Source organism: Mirounga angustirostris, unplaced genomic scaffold (assembly GCF_029215605.1).
Source record: "Mirounga angustirostris isolate CCGP_5_RB_7025 unplaced genomic scaffold, mMirAng1.0.hap1 SCAF_1, whole genome shotgun sequence".
In the NCBI taxonomy this organism is placed as follows: Eukaryota; Metazoa; Chordata; class Mammalia; order Carnivora; family Phocidae; genus Mirounga; species Mirounga angustirostris.
In genome coordinates, this window is record NW_026991709.1 from 56930743 (window position 1) to 56947850 (window position 17108).

The 17108-nt window shown below is 38.8% G+C and overlaps 1 protein-coding gene across 1 annotated transcript in view; it reads left to right on the forward strand.

The window, feature by feature from the left end:
- CD96 (CD96 molecule) overlaps positions 1-17108 on the forward strand; it is an 87874-nt gene that overhangs the window by 52855 nt on the left and 17911 nt on the right. The gene's annotated exons all lie outside the window — the stretch shown is intronic.

The window sequence follows — 17108 nt, forward strand, 5'->3', positions numbered from 1 at the left end:
AGTGGGACTCTGCTTAAAAGAATTTCTTCAAACAAAAAGTAGCTGATTCCTGTTTCTGAGAATTTCTGGTGAATATGGCAATTTTTTTTTCCAATTTCATTTAATAACTTTTTGTTAATGTACCATATAATGAAAATTAACACTAATATATTGATGATCAAGAGAGGTTCTTAAAATCCTAAAATCCCTTCTGAGTCACAAAAAACCTTCAATTATATATAGCATTTATAATTGTAATACTTAGGAATGGACAAGCCATGTATGAGATATAAATAGCTTGAGGATAAGGACTGTATCCTAATGATTTTCATGCCCCTAGGTTGAAGCACAGAATTTGGCACATTGAAGATTTTTATGACTTGAAAATTGATATGCAGGATCATTCTACTTATCACAATATTTGATTAACCAGAATATTCACTACTCTAAACCTGACCAAATAATAGAGATTTTACTGCATAAAAGATGTGAACAAATGTCTCAACAAATACAGCGACAACAGATTGCCTATAAAAAATAGAAGTTTGTAATGACAACTATCAAACATGCATATCTAACAGCAAAGTAATACTTAAGCAGATTTGTTAGCCATTATTACAACTCTGCAGGACCATTAACGTCTTTTAGCGCCTTCCTATTTTCAGAGATTCTGTAGTCTGTGACATACTCATAAAACCCAGGATAGCTTATAAGGGAAAGTTTCCCTTTGTTTCAAGGCCACTGTCGTGCATGTTGGGTCCTACCCAGCCCTTTCACAAATGCAGGCAGTTGGTTCCTGGGAACCTTGGATGGGAAGGCTATGTGTCTCAATGTAAATCCATCCCCACTATTCAGGAGCTGGTGCCATTCTGAATCTGGGACAGTGGCATCATGCCTATAATACTGCCTGTGTGTGTGTATATCCATACGCACACAAACACTGAGAACTCTGAGTTAATCACTCAGAAATGGTCATGGCTTTACACTGGAACATCCATACTCAATTCTGTCTAGTTCCCTCAGAAATAAATGCACTTCCTTTCTAGAAGGCTGGACACAGTTAAGGGCTACAGGCTTGGAATAGGGTAAAGGTAACTGGTTCTCACATAGTTTGCCAGTACCTTTGGCAGACTCTAAGGACGTGAGCTGAAAACAAAACAACCTTAAATTCCTAAATCCCATCACAGAACCATGTTTGAATTTCCAATCTTTTCTGCTGTTAAAACTGAGCTTTTCTTGGTTTAAAGATTTTATTTATTTATTTTTAGAGCAGTTTTAGGTTGACGGCAAAAGAGGAAGGTGCAGAGATTTCCTATACACCCTCTCATACACATGAATATTCTCCCTCACTATCAGCCTCACACACTGGAATGGTCCATTTGTTACAACTGATGAACCTACGCTGACACATCATAATCACCCAAAGTCCACAATTTGCCTTATGATTCAACACTTGGTATTGTGTATTCTATGGATTTGGACAAACGTATATTGACATGTACCCATCAGTGGCTTCAAACCGCCTTAAATTTTCACTGCCCTAAAAATCCTTTGTGCTCCACCTATCCATCCTTTACCCCCCAACCCCAACCCCTGGCAACCACTGATTTTTTTAGTCTTTAGAGTTTTGCCTTTTCTGAATGTCATATGGTTGGAATCATACGGTATGTAGCCTTCCCAGATTGGCTTCTTTCACTTCCTGATATGCGTTTAGGTTTCCTCCATGTTGTTTTATGGCTTGATAGCCTATTTTTTATAGTACTGAATAATATTCCATTTTATGCATGTACCAGTTTATATATCTGTTCACCTACTGAAATATATTTCGGTTGCCTCCAAGTTTGGGCAATTATGAATAAAGCTACTGTGAACATCCCCGTGGAGGTTTTTGTGTGGGCATGAGTTTTCAACTCCTTTGAATGAATACAAAGGAGTACAATTGCTGGACTGTAGGTAAGAGTATGTTTAGTTTTGTAAGAAGCCTCCCAACTGTCTTCCAAAGTGACCGCACCATTTTTGCATTCCTGCCAGCAGTGCATGAGAGTTCCTGTTGCTCCACATCCTCACCAGCATTTCATATTGTCAGTGTTAGGGATTTTGGCCATTCTAGTAGCTGTGTAGTGGTATCTCTTTTTGTTTGAATTTGCATTGGTCGGTGACATATTATGTGAATCATCTTTTCATATGCTTATTTGCCATCAATTTATCTTCTTTAGTGAGGTGTCTGTTAAAATCTTTGGCCCATTTTTTAATCAGGCTGGTTGTTATCTTACTGTTGAATTTTAAGAGTTCTTTGTATATTTCGAAAAATAGTCCTTTACCAGTTGAGTCTTTTGCAAATATTTTCCTCCCAGTCTGTGGCTTGTCTTCTCATTCTCTTGAACTATGCTAAGTTTTAAGATCAGAAAATAATGAATAATTTTAGGATAATAAGGAAGGGCACTGATCCTGATACCCAAAGCACACCATAATTCCAATTTACAGGACAGCCCTTGATCTGATATAATTTTAGGTTCTGAGCAGATGGTTATTTTTAAATTGTCAAATGAATTTTTATCCTCTGTGATCAAATATTAAAGCCAATAAATCTTGAAGAGTTCAGTTTCCCAAAATTATAGGTTACATTCTAGTCACATTCTAGCATGTATCTTTGGGAATGACTTAGAAGATGCAGTTGAGACTCTGGAAAGCAATGTCATCACTGGATCATACTCCCTTACTTGTTGTAAGTTCTTAAACACTTACTTCCAAACATTCTTTCTGCTTGTGGTAGTACTGCTGGGTGCTTTATGAACTCTGGGAAAACTTCTGATGCCTGTGCAAGAGTTATTGCTTTATCAAGCCATTATTGTTGACAGATATTGAGATGAAAATACAGAAGAAAAATCTAAAGTAGAGAAATTCTGAGAATATTACAGAGCAAAAAGGAGATTTAGTAAGAGGAGTGGAGCTTTTGCTCCCCTTTGTTCCCAGAGAAGAGTTGGAAGCCTGCAAGCTAACAGTCCTCCGAGATGCTTCCTTCCCCACCTACCTCACAGTCTCCCAGGAAGTTCAAATGCTCAGTGATTCTTATTCTAGTAAACTCAGAAAAGGAGAGGGGTCAGTATAGGGTGATCAGTGGCTCATCAGGCAGCTGTTTGAGTAACCAGAGCCTACAGATTCCTGTGATTCAACAATAAATATATTTTTTAAAAGTTCTTTCCAAAATACCCTACCCTGCTGTTACCAAACCGCATGTTTGGCTGCCCCTCGCTCAATAGGCCAATACTCAGAAGAGGAGTTTTGACTGGAAAGGAATATGAGCTTTATTCAGCAGGCTGGCCAACTGGGGAGAAGGCAGACTCTTGTCCAAAAGCCAACTCCAAGGTTTCTGCCTGGCCCAGGGATTTTTAAAGGGGTTCAGGACAGTTAGTTGGTAAGGGAGTGCGGTAGTCTGTAACATTTCTTGATGATGTGCAGACTTGGTGGTCCCAGCTAGAGAGGTTGTCTCAGTGATCTCAGTGCTGGGGGGCTGTGCAAGGGGGTCTGCTTCCTGTTTCAGGAGGTATAGGAGTGCTCTGTTCTTCCTAGGAAACAATGAAAGAACTAGATATTCAAAGGAAAGTTAATCAATCACATAGCCTAAAGGCATTTGCTAAAGTTTAAAGACTACTAGGTTAGCAGGAGGGGCCAGAGTAGCTTCACTGCTGGCCTAGCTTATCAGAATGTCTAAAATTATAGCACTGTAAGGTCAATTTTTTTGGCATATACAAAGAGTTGTTTTGTTTTGTTTTGTTTTGTTTTGTTTTGAGGTGGAGGGGATTTTTTTTTTAAATATTAAAACAAAAGTTGAATGCAAATACCCCCTGGGGTAAGTAATGTCCTTGCCACCTTCAGCTATTATTCATCATTAAATGGATTTCCATTTGGGATAGAGAGAGAGTTAGGGGTTAATGAGTCATATGTGTTTGAGTGTGCATGTATATTTTGGGATATGGAGAAAGGATTAAAAAGGGATATCTCAGCAGTGGGGCAAGAGAACCACTTGAATATTGAGGAAGAATATGCCAGACAAATACTTCCTATTTCATGATTTTTCTCAAACCCTGACTGATCCTAGGTATCCTAAGGACTTTATCAGTTAAGGACTGATCAGTTAAGGACTTTAATATACATAGAAATCACCCAAGGATCTTGTTAAAAAGCAGATTCTGATTCACTAAGTTGAGGTGGAGGAGCAGGGCCTGAGAGTCTACATTTCTAACAAGTTCCTAAGAGAAGCCACAGGCCACATTTTGAGAAGCAAGGATCTAGCAAGGCCTGGAGTTTGGTTCATTTCTAGGTGGACCAGCTAAGGGCTGATTCGAACTCTGAGGAAGCCCTAGAACTGACCAGCTGCCTTGTGGGACAGACAGACACCTGGCCACTGCTGCCCATGAGGGTGGTCCTGAGTGTCCTGCCAGGCCTGCTGCAGAGGGGACACACTCAGGAGCCCATGAAGTTGCCTTAGGCCAGCAGCTTAATCCCTTACAACACAATGGCAAATGTAATGGCCTAAAAACTGGCTCATATGTTTCTGCTAAATTCTGCTTTTGAGTTTTGGGAAATAGTGTTTTTCTGTGAGGTTTTAGCCACTTCTTTCTACACCCCTGAGTTTTGTTTTGACCAAGGCAGAATTTCTACTTTACGGGACAATCTGAAACCAGAGGGACCTTTTTTTTTTTTTTTTTTTTGGCTGCAGGTTTCATGTTGAAAGCTATGCATCATTTTTGTTACAGGGCAAAGAGTTCATCTTAAAATACAAATCTTGCAGTAGCAACTTCCTAAGACACTGTAAGGATATGTATGCCAAGAACCCCTCAGATTACAAAGCTGTGTGGTGTTAAATATGGCAGAATAATATCTTAAAATAGAAATATTCAATAAATGAAAAATAAATGTTTCCCATTGTCAAAATCTAGGATTAAGAATAACCTATCAACATCTTCTTTTCCAGGAGTCAGCAAACATTTTCTGTTTTTATCTGCCAGATAGTAAATATTGTATGCTTTGTGGCCATATGGTCTCTATCACAGTTACTCAGCTCTGCCGTTGTAATACAAAAACAGCCATAGACATACATAAACAAATGGACATGGCTGTGTTCCAGTAAAACTTTATTTACAAACATAGGCAGTGGGTGGAATTTGACTTGGGGGCCATAGTTTGCCACCCTTTGTTCCAATCAATCTACAGAGAAAAACGCCTAGGCATTATTTTTCCAGGTCCATGCTTATTAAGGTTGCCACTTTGGAAGATGATGCTTATTATGCACCAGCCGTCAGATATGTACTTAAAGTTGGTCTTCTCCCTTTCAGTGTTTAGAAGGAATCCATATGCATTCATTCGTCCATTTGCATTTGCCAGGAACCAGAAATACAGTGAGGAGCAACACAATCACTTCTCTTGAAGGGTATACTGATGATGTAGAGTACTAAGGCCTTTGCTAAGTTAAACATTAAGGCTATGAGCACATCACAAAGATCCCTGGGATTCTTCAAGTTTGAGAAGGTGCATACCAGGCAGTTTGCAGTGGGAAAGTATAAGGAAACAGCACTGATATAACTAGTATATAGTTTACTATAGCACTACTATTTACATCATGTGCACACTGACTGTGTTCTCTTCTAGGATTTTTATGGTTTTAGGTCTCACATTTAGATCTTCAATAATTCATTTTCAGTTTATTTTTGTGTTTGAAAATGGTTCAGTTTCATTCTTTCACATGTAGCTCTCCAGTTTTCCCAGCACTATTTGTTGAAGAGATTTTTTTTCCCATTGTATATTCTTGCCTTCTTTCTCATAGATTAATTGACCATATAAGCATGGGTTTATTTCTGAGCTTTCTATTCTGTTCCACAATCCATGTGTCTGTTTTTGTGCCAGTATCATACTCTTTTGATTAACTATAGCTTTGTAGTGTATCTTGAAAAATGGAATTGTGATACTTCCAGCTTTGTTCTTAAGATTGTTTTGGCTATTTCAGGGTCTTTTGTGATTGTGTGCAAATTTTAGTATTATTTGTTTTAGTTCTGTGAAAAACGATGTTGGTATTTTGATAGGGATTGCACTGAATCTGTAAATTGCATTGGGTAGTGTGGATATTTTAACAATATTAATTCTTCCATTCAATGAGCATGGAATCCTTTCTATTTATTTGTGTCATCTTCAGTTCGTTTCATCAGTATTTTATAGTTTTCAGAATATAGGTCTTTCACCTTTTTGGTTAAGTTTATTCTTAGGGTTTTTATGTTTTTGTTTTTGTTTTTTTGGTACAATTATAAATGGAATTGTTTCTTAATTTCTCTTTCTGAGACTTCTTTATTAGTATATAGAAAAGCTACTGATTTCTGGGTATTAATTAAGTATCCTGCAACTCTGTTGAATTCATTTATTACTTCTAGTGGTTTTTTGGTGGAGGCTTTAGGATTTTCTATATATAGTAGCATGTCATCTTCAACTAGTGACTACACTGTTTTATTTTCCATGAGCTATTAATCCTTTAACCAAGCAGATTAATAAAGAAAACATTTTCAGTAAATTTGTATGATTCATGTTCTTTTATTATCTATAACATTTTAGGCAAATATATTAAGTACTATTCTTATGGCTTTAAAGAGTTAACATAGCTTCCAAAGCCCTTCACTTGAAACCCTAGCAAAATTAGGGTCAATAAATATGCAGTGAGAAATTTAAATTCTGTATTTATTATTAAATAGGTTAATAAATTGACAGTCTTCCTCCACAACTGTGTTCTCAGTGGGGTGTTTAAGAAATTGGTTATAAATGGGCATCCTGTGGACCAGATGTAGTTAGATAGTTTTAAATTTAAATTTGTTCTGGTTCAAATTAATTTTGACAAAGTTGACTGGTGAGGACTATGAATTCAGCCTCCCAGTGGCATTATTAATAATGGAGGCCAGGCTGGGTCAGTGTTATTATGGCAAAGGGATAGTAGTGACTTTCAGAAGGTCGCAATTATGCAAACAAATCATAAATCCCATGTCTATAGCCTTTGTGTTTAACAAAGAACCGTGGTTACTTTCTTTAGTATAAAAATAAAGTATATTCTATGTAGAGGAGAAGTATAGTTCTCATTTCTTATTTAATTAAAACTATCAATTTTAGCTCAGAATGAGAACCAAAAATGAAATAAAACAAAAGCAGTCAGGAGAAATGAACAGTTCTTTCAGGTTGTAGCCTTTTGGCATGTAGCCTGCAGTCACTGTCACAGGTTGATACCTCTCAGAAAATGAAGCATGTGGCAGGGTGAAAAATGTCTGCAAATCACCCATCAGAAATTTTACATCCATCTGATTTTTCCTAGTTTTTAATGTTTTGCAATTTTTATTGGAAGCTGCTTTTCCTTCCACTTCTAACTCATCATTCAGCAGTAAACTCTAGTAGATTATGTTATTCTTCATTCAACAAATATTAGAATAGTCAAAAATAATACCTTAAATCTCTTTACTACTCTACATATTATCCAGCTCTCCCTGACCAATTACCCCCAAATTAGCAACTTTTAAAACATATATTGTCTTACATGATTTTGGGGTCAGAAAGTCAGGAGCAGCTGAGCTGGGTGGTAAGGCTCAGGTCTTTTCATGAGGTTATAGTCAAGTGGGGCTGGTTGAGGCTTCAGTTATCTGAAGGCTTGACTGGGGCTGAGGGTTCTGCTTCCAAGTTTGAGCATGTTGTCAGGAGGCCCTAGTTCCTCACCATATGAGTCTCTCCGTAAGGCTTCTCATATCATGACAGCTGCCCTCCCTCAGACCAAGTAATTCAAGAAATAGAGTAACCAAGACAAAAGTCACACTGCCGTTTTATTGCACATCATTTTGCTTTATTGTACCTGTTAGAAGCGAGTCACTAAGTCCAGCTCAGACTCAAGAAGAGGAGAATTAGGCTCCACTTCTTGAAGGGAAGAGTATCAAAGAATTTGTGGACAAATTAAAACTACCGTATCCTGTCATTTAGAAAAATTTGCACATAAAATACAATACGGTTTGATCTTTATTATGAGAGGTAGACAGAGTAAGCATTATCACCCCCATTTTCCAGATGAAGTCACAGAGATGACCACACAACTAGTAAGTGGCAAAGTTAGTATTCACACCAAAGTTTTCTGACTCAAATCTAGTTCTTACCACATTCAATATCAGGGTTTCTCCAACTGGTTTGAACACTTTGTGAGGACAGGGGACATACGCCCAGCATGGAGTAGATGCACAAAAGTACTAGTTGAATAGATGAATGAATAAAAGAATTAATGAGAATACTGTTCCTTCACTATGTAAGTGTCATTTAATAGACTCCATGATGTCTACAAAAAGAGATGATAATGTATTTCTGCCTTCAAAAAGGTTGCAGTGTACTTGGAAAGAGATGATATGTGCACATGAAAATGATAATTCAAAATAGTAAGGTGAAAGGTGCTGCATCGTATAGAATTAAAATACTCAAGGAGAGGTGCAGACCAGAAAATTTTGGACTTTGAGTAAGGAGATGTCCCTATGGGTTCTTGGAGTCAGGAAATGTTACCAAAGAGAGGAAATAAGACGACTGACCCTTTAAGTATGTGTTGCATTTATTTGACTCAGTTGAGAGCTTGAAAAAACATTCTAAGCAAAGAGAACAAAGTGAGTAGTTGTGCATTGGCAAGGATGTTTGTGGGAATTTGAGAAAATATTAGGAGATAAGCTTGGATCAGGGGCTGGGATTGTGTAGCACAGAAGCAGGGAAAAGTATTAGAAAATGCAGAATAAAGAGAGCTTTAAGCTCCAGCCTAAGAATTCTCAGTGTTATCCCTTAGGAAATGGGGCTGGGAGCCCAATAAATATTTTTTGGAAAGGAAGTGATATAATTCATTTACCAAATATTTATTAAGCCGTGACTATGTACCAGGTATTCTTCCAGGTACTGGGAATACAACAGTGACCAAAAGAGAAAACAACTATGCCCTCATGACATTAACCTTCTACCAGTTGAAAGCAGAAATGAGTTTCTTCTAGCTGAGTTTTCCACAGGGTTAGTTGACATACATTAAATGCATCCATCAGACCATATACCACTCTTACTTCTGTGAAGAAATTTAAGGAAAGGAAAAGAACATTTGTTACCTTAAGGAGCCTGCATTATAAAATAGCTCTAGTATTAGGGAATAAAGTCAAATGAACATATTTGTTAAAAAGCAGGGAAAAAAAATGTTACTTGATCTGCTATTACACTAAGATGATACGGTTGGGAAATTTCTGGAGAGTCACAAGAGTTCCTTAAAATAAGATCCTACTGGGCACCTGGGTGGCTCAGTCCTTAAGCGTCTGCCTTCAGCTCAGGTCATCCCAGGGTCCTGGGATCGAGCCCCGCATCGGGCTCCCTGCTCAGCGGGGAGCCTGCCTCTCCCTCTCCTACTCCCCGTTTATGTTCCTCCTCTCACTGTGCCTCTCTCTGTCAAATAAATAAATAAAATCTTAAAAAAAAAAAAAAAAGAAAACTGCATCTCACTTATAGTAGAATTTAAAAGAGTGAAATATATGGAAGCAGAGTAGAACACTAGTTACTGGGGTGGGGAAGTGGGATAATGGGGAGATGTTGGTCAAAGGTACAAAGTTGGAGTTATGTAAGATTGATAAGTCTGGAGATCTAATGTACAGCATGATGACTATAATAATACTGTGTTGAATATTGGAAATTTGCTAAGAGTAGATTTTAGGTGCTCTCATTATATAAAAAAACAAATGGTAACTATGTGAGGAGGGATATGTTAATTAGCTGAGTGTACTAATCATTTCAGTATGTATGTATATATAGAATCATGTTGTACACCTTAAATATAGACACTTTTTATTTAAAAAATAAAATCCTGAGGCAAGGGAAATAAAAGCAAAGATAAACTATTGATGCTACATCAAAATAAAAAGCTTCTGCACAGCAAAAGAAACAGTCAACAAAACTGAAAGGCAACCTACTGAATGGGAGAAGATATTTGCAAATGATATATCTGATAAAGGGTTATCCAAATGTATAAAGAACTGATACAACTCAATACCAAAAAACAAATAATCCAATTAAAATGGGCAGAAGACATGAACAGAGATTTCTCCAAAGAAGACATAGATGGCCAACAGACACATAAAAAGATGCTCAACATCACTAATCGTGAGGGAAATTTAAAAACTACAATGAGCTATCACCTCACACCTGTCAGAATAGCTAAAATCAAAAACACAAGAAACATTGTTGGTGGGAATGCAATTTGGTGCAGTCATCATGGAAAACTGTATGGACGTTCTCCCCCAAATTAAAAAAAACAAAACAAAAAAAAAACTACCCTACAATCCAGGAATGACACTACAGAGTATTTACCAAATTACACTAATTCAAAGGGATATATGCATCCCTATGTTTATTGCAGCATTATTTACAATAGCCAAAATATGGAAACAGCCCAAGCGTCCATCAATAGAGGAATGGATAAAGAAGATGTAGTATATATATACAATGGACTATCTTTCAGCCATAAAAAAGGAATGAAATCTTGCCATTTAGAACAACATGGTTAGAACTAGAGAGTGTAATGCTGAGCGAAACAAGTCCATCAGAGAAAGACAAATACCATATGATTTCACTCATATGTGGAATTTAAGAAACAAAGCACATAAGCAAAGGAAACAATAGAGAAAGGGAGAGGCAAACCAAGAAACAGACTCTTAACTATAGAGAGCAAACTGATGATTACTAGAGGGGAGGTGGGTGGGGAAAATGGGTGAAATAGATGATGGGGTTTATCATCACTTATCACAATGAAAAAAATGATAAAAAAAAATAAATTACTAAATAAAATAATTTTGTGAAAATGAGCAACCATGATGTGATGGCTTACCCACTGAGATGATCCACAGAAAGCTATAGCTCTTGGCAACAGTGTGATGGACTGGCAAATAATAAACAGAGTTCTAAAAGCATGGCCAAAGGTGAGGGTGCTTGAAGAAAATGGGGGAAAACAAGAGGAAGGAGAAAAGGAAGAACATTAGTATGGGTAGTTTCTTCCTCAATGAATTATTAAGAGCAACAGAAGGGACTAGGCATGGAAAACACCTAATATAGTAGCTGATTCATAAGTGTCAAAATGTTACACTGTGTTATTTGTCCCCTTAAGTCCCTTGGAACATGGTAGGAACCTACGGTAGGAAATAGAATGGTTGATTAATTAACCAGTCTATCTAAGTCGTGTGTGTGTGTGTGTGTGTGTTTTAATAAAAACAAATACTCTAGCCCTAGAATTATGTGTCTACTTCTACTTGTGATGGATACTGATGTAAATAAAACCCACCAGGATCATGGTCATGTGAGTGGAGGAAGAACAGGGGTGGTGAGGAAGGGCAAATATCTACAAAATTAGCCTGAAAGTTCTCCTGTTATATCCAGTTTCTTATATTTCCACTACTCTCCTCTCCTTTTTGCTCACTTTGCTTCATGCAAATTGGCCTCCTCACTGTTCCCACAGCATGTCAGTGGTGCCTTCACCTCAGGGCCTTTGTATTTCTTCCCTCTGCCTGGAAAATTCTTTCTCCCCAAATCCATATGGCTCACACTCCCATCTCCCAATCTTTGTTCAAATGTCATCTTCTCCATGGGGCTAATTGAAAACTGTAACCTGCTCTGTTTCACTTCCTATCCCCTTTCCCTGTTTTATTTTTCCCCACAACCTTTGTTAACATCCTGTTATATATCGAATGCACTATAATGCACTAGTTTGACTTCTCCCCACAAGAAAGTGAATCCCATAGGGCATTTGGGGGTCTGATTTGTCTACTGATGTATCTCTATCACCTGGAACAGTGATAACACATGGTCGTCCCTAAGATTGATAACTCAGTAAATATTCTGGGGCTTAAGGATATTTTTTCAAGCACAAAGGAGGAATTGATTAACAAAAGAAGGGTGAAGAGATCCCATTCAGCTTCATAATGTCATGAGAAGCCAACCAGAATTAGCTCTTAGAGAACATGTTTCTGTCTTCCATTTAACTCAGAACTGAACAGAGCTGTCTTCTGACTTAATTGAATTTCTAGTGATAATATAAAGGGGTAATTTTTAATTTTAGTGAAAAAAAGTTTTTTAAGCTGAAATAGAAATGGGCTAGGAAAGTTTTGAAACTTCTCATCTAACCTCATGGCAGTTTTCAAATTAATATAAGCAAGACATTTTGTACTAAGTAGTGTTTTCTTCTAACCCCCTTCTTTCCTGGAAACATGGGTCATTATTATGTATCTCTGGATGCTTGCAAGGTTTAATAACAATAAGCATTCAAACTGAAGAACAAATAAACAACCAGCAGACAAAGCAAGCAACTCTTTGTCACTGGGTCTGGCATATTAGTCGCCTACACGGCATGTTATAATACAGAACTAACTACTGAGTGCTGAAGAGGCTTTGCTGTATTGTAACTGTAAATGTAACCTTGAAACAGAAAACACAAAAAATAAGCTGTCTTATTCGCATGCTGAAATAGATGATCAATATGAATCTCAAAGACTTGGCTCAGAGGAATATAAATATAATTCTTCTAAAATGCTCTATTTGATGTCAAAAGACAGCCAATTATGTGCTCTTATAGTTACAGATCTCCAGGTCAGGCTCTAGGAAGAGACTTCTTTTAAAAACAAAAACAACAGGGACACCTGGGTGGCTCAGTCGGTTAAAGGTCGGCCTTCAATTCAGGTCATGATCCCAGGGTCCTGGGATGGAGTCCCACATCGGGCTCCCTGCTCAGCAGGGAGCCTGCATCTCCCTCTGCCTGCCGCTCCCCCTGGTTAGGCTTCTCTCTCTCTCTCTCTCTGACAAATAGATAAATAAAATCGTTCAACACACACACACACACACACACAAACATCCCTGAGAAAGAAGCAGTGTTCCTGCTACTGGTATGCTACAGTTTGATCACTGTCCTCTGCTGCTGGGGCCATGGGTATGCACTGTGACAAGTGATGCCTTGCAATCTCACACTCAGTTCAATTCAATGCACAGAACAAACCCTTGTTGAGGGCTTATAAAGCCCCAGCCCTGAATAGACATGCACGTACCACACAGTGCTGTTACTAACAGTGCATGAGACCTCCCACTGGGCCTTTGCAATGTGTCCTCTGCCTGGAGGCTCCCACCTCCCCTCCCCTGCCCCCACTTCCCCACCCCATTCCTCAGGGAAGCCTTCCTGGGACTCTAAATAAGCCATTCCCTCTTTCATGTGTTCTCATATTTGGATTGATTTCTGTGAATCTCTGGTTGATGTCCATATCCTCTATGAATTCCAGTTCCAAGGGAGGTGATCATTGTGCCCTCGGTGCTAAGTGCAATGCCTGGAAGATAGAGGCTCCCAAATGCTGGGTCAATAAATGAAAGAACATAGGAAGGGAGTAGCAAGAGATAACAATGTGGAGATTGTTAGAGGTCAGGTCATATAATGCCAAGGAACCTTAACCTCGAAGCATAGTGTAAAGCCAAGACGAGTGGGTGGCATTTAATTAACCTAAAGAAGTAGATAGTTTTCTAAATGGCTTTAGTGCTGACTTGCACGTGAGGAACAAGGCCTCACAGTAAAGGGATCATTTTTTCAATAACCTGTGCAAGCTGGTACAGACCCTCAGGCCAAGACCGAAACAAAATTCAGCTGGAGACGGAGAAGACTGAATTGAGCTTGAGTTCCCTGGGGATATTGACGGGTGTCATTGATCTTTTTGTTTCTGGAAGCTTATTGGCACACATTCAGCCCTCAATATAGTCTACAGGCCCGTGAGAGGAAGCATAGAGCAGCGCTGATATCTATGCCAGGCAAGAGGCACAGCAACACAAAGATCACGGCAGTGCGTGAGGCTGGGGCCGTCACTGTTCCTCCTCCCGTGTGGTCCAAGAACAACACGTTAGGTGGAATCGAATGAATGAATTCTCCTTTCCCTGCAGTAAAGTTGCAGTAAGCAAGGATTTATGTCACCTCAGTTTCCGATTCTCCAGAAAAGAAATTTGATCAGTCATTTTGATACAAATGAAATTCTCAGTCAAATTATCATACTTCATCAGGATTCCACTGATTCCTGACAGAAGTAAATCACATGGAGCTAATGGTCAGTGTGGACAATTGGACTGGCTGGGGACAATGTCCATTGCTTGTTAAGTAAGAGGTGTTTTAACAGGTGACTGACAGTTGCTTATTAGACTGAGATTTCTAGGTAACGGTAATATTGCCTACAAATAAATACAAAGTTCTCTGATGATTACCTCTTACCTCTTTTTCTATATCATTATTCTCACCATTATTATCACATCACTACTTTAAAACCATTCCTTTCTGATTTCACTTACTAAATCCCTCAGTGAATTCTATGGAGGTCAGTTCTCAGGGTGGAGGAGAGGGAGGGAGGAAGGGAGGAAGGGAGGAAGGGAGGAAGGGAAGGAGGGAAGGAAGGGAGGAAGGGAGGAGGGAAGGAGGGAAGGAAGGGAGGAAGGGAGGAAGGGAGGAGGGAAGGAAGGGAGGAAGGGAGGGAGGGAGGGAGGGAGGAAGGAAGGAAGGAAGGAAGGAAGGAAGGAAGGAAGGAAGGAAGGAAGGAAGGAAGGAAGGAAGAAGGAAGGAAGGAAGGAAGGAAGGACGGACCTCCATGGGAGGTGAGCTAAGAGACTGTGGACGAACAACGAAAGCTTCACTCTCTCCTATGTAAGGAATCCCAGGGTAAAGGGATCATTCTTTTCATCCTTCTGAGAATCTTTTAAAACCTGGAAAGAATTTTTCTTCTCTTTCCCCTCCCTTCTCCCTTCCTCTCTCACCTTTTCTTACTCTATTAATTAGGAGAAACACATCATATCTCTCAGTATCTCTTAGTATCCAAAGATTACTTATGACTAGTTGTTCTATCCCTCTATGCATTTTTTTATCTTGCCTTATTTTTAAAAGGATATGAGGTAACTTTAAAAATATGTAACGATACAAAAATTTTAAAATAGGTTACTGCTGCTTCATTACTGGCATAGAGAAATGCAACAGATTTCTGTACGGTTGATTTTATATCCTGCAACTTTGCCAAATTCATGTATTAGTTCTAGCAATTTTTTGGTGGAGTCTTTGGGGTTTTTTACATAGAGTATCATGTCTGCACATAGTGCAAGTTTGACTTCTTCCTTGCCAATTTGGACGCCTTTTATTTCTTTTTGTTGTCTCATTGCTGAGGCTAAGTCTTCCAATACTATGTTAAGTAGCAGTGGTGAGAGTGGATTTTGCAACGATATGGATGGAGCTAGAGTGTATTATGCCAAGTGAAATAAGTCAGAGAAAGACAATACCATATGCTTTCACACATATGTAGAATTTAAGAAACAAAGCAGATGAATATATGGAAAGGGAAAAAAGAGAGGGAAACAACAACAAAAAAAACCCTCTCTCGCTGTGTCTGTCAAATAAATAAAATCTTTAAAAAAAAACAAAAAAACCCTCTCTCAGTGTCTCTCTGTCAAATAAATAAAATCTTAAAAAAAAAAAAAAAGAGAGGGAAACAAACCATAAGAGACTCTTAACTATAGAGAACAAACTGAGGGTTGCTGGAGGGATGTGGGTGGGGGGATGGGCTAAATGGTGATGGGCATTAAGAAGGGCACTTGTTGTGTTGAGCACTGGGTGTTGTATGTAAGTGATGAATCACTATAAATTCTACTCCTGAAACCAATATTACACTATCTGTTAACAAGCTAGAATTTGAATAGAACTTGAAAAATAAATAAAATAAAATAGGTTAGTGAAGGAATTGCTGCAGATAAGGATGAAGATAAAGCCATCTCAATGAGAGAAATACAATTCAAATTCACTCTGTGATCCGTGGCTGGGTGTTCTGTTCCACATGGTCTTTCAAGAACCCAGGCTTCTAGCGGGTCTGTCATCTTTAAGTTGTGACTTCTAAGTCCCCCCTGCATCATAATATCTGATAGCACATGAGGGAAGATCATGGAGGATCTTACATGGAAGGTTTTACACATCAGGTCTTGAAATGACAACCATCACTCCCACTCATGTTCCATTGGCTAAGACTTAGTACACGGCCACACCTAACCAACCACACAGGAGGCTAAGAGATATAGTTCTTCTGTACCAGAGAGAAGAATGGGTTTGGTGACCAGCTGATAGTCTGACACACTGACCTATATTCTCACTAAATTGTGGGGGCAAGAGCAATATTTCTCTCTTCACTTCATCCCCAATTCTCATACACACCGAGCACTCAATAAATATTTGTTGGATAAATGAAGCTGTGCATGTTCAGTATTTAAAACATTTTATCTGCCATCCTGATGCTGGTTGCCCGTTTTAGTTCCTCATATAGCACCATGTGAGGCAGCCTCTAATGCATCTGCCCATGTCTGACCGTATTCCTGGAGCTCAGGTGGAGGGTGTCGTTGGTGTCCATTAGCAGCCTGCATCGCAAAATGATTGATGTTAATCATTTCTGTACATCACTTATAGATGATTGGTATAAGCCATGAGGCCAATTTATTTATGTATCCTACATGTATTTTTTTCAGAGATTTGATTATCCATGTTTTTATTTAAGCATGTCATTTTCCAGAACTGAGGTGCCTGGGAAGGTGGGATGCCATTCATTACTAACTCCAGCCGACAAGCGAACGAGCGTACTGTCATACTATAAGGATATTGTTAAGAATATTAGACACAGTATACAGTATTCTTTTCTAAAAGGCTGGGGAGGGGGCGCCTGGGTGGTTCAGTCAGTTAAGCATCTGCCTTCGGCTCAGGTCATGATCCCAGGGTCCTGGGATAGAGTCCTGCCTAGGGCTTCGTGCTCAGTGGGGAGCCTGCTTCTCCCTCTCCCTCTGCCCCTCCCCCCTGCTTGTTCTCTTTGTCTCTCTGTCTCTCTCTCTCTCAAATGAATAACTAAATGAAATTTTTAAAAAGGATTAAAAAAAAAAGACTGGGGAGAAATTTGTTTTTAATCACAATAAAAAGAGTAGCTGTGTTTCTCTTGAAAATGGACTGGTTTTATCCTATGATAGCCATTAATGACATAACATATATTCTTTATTTCTTAGCATCATTACTAGAAAGTTCTGAC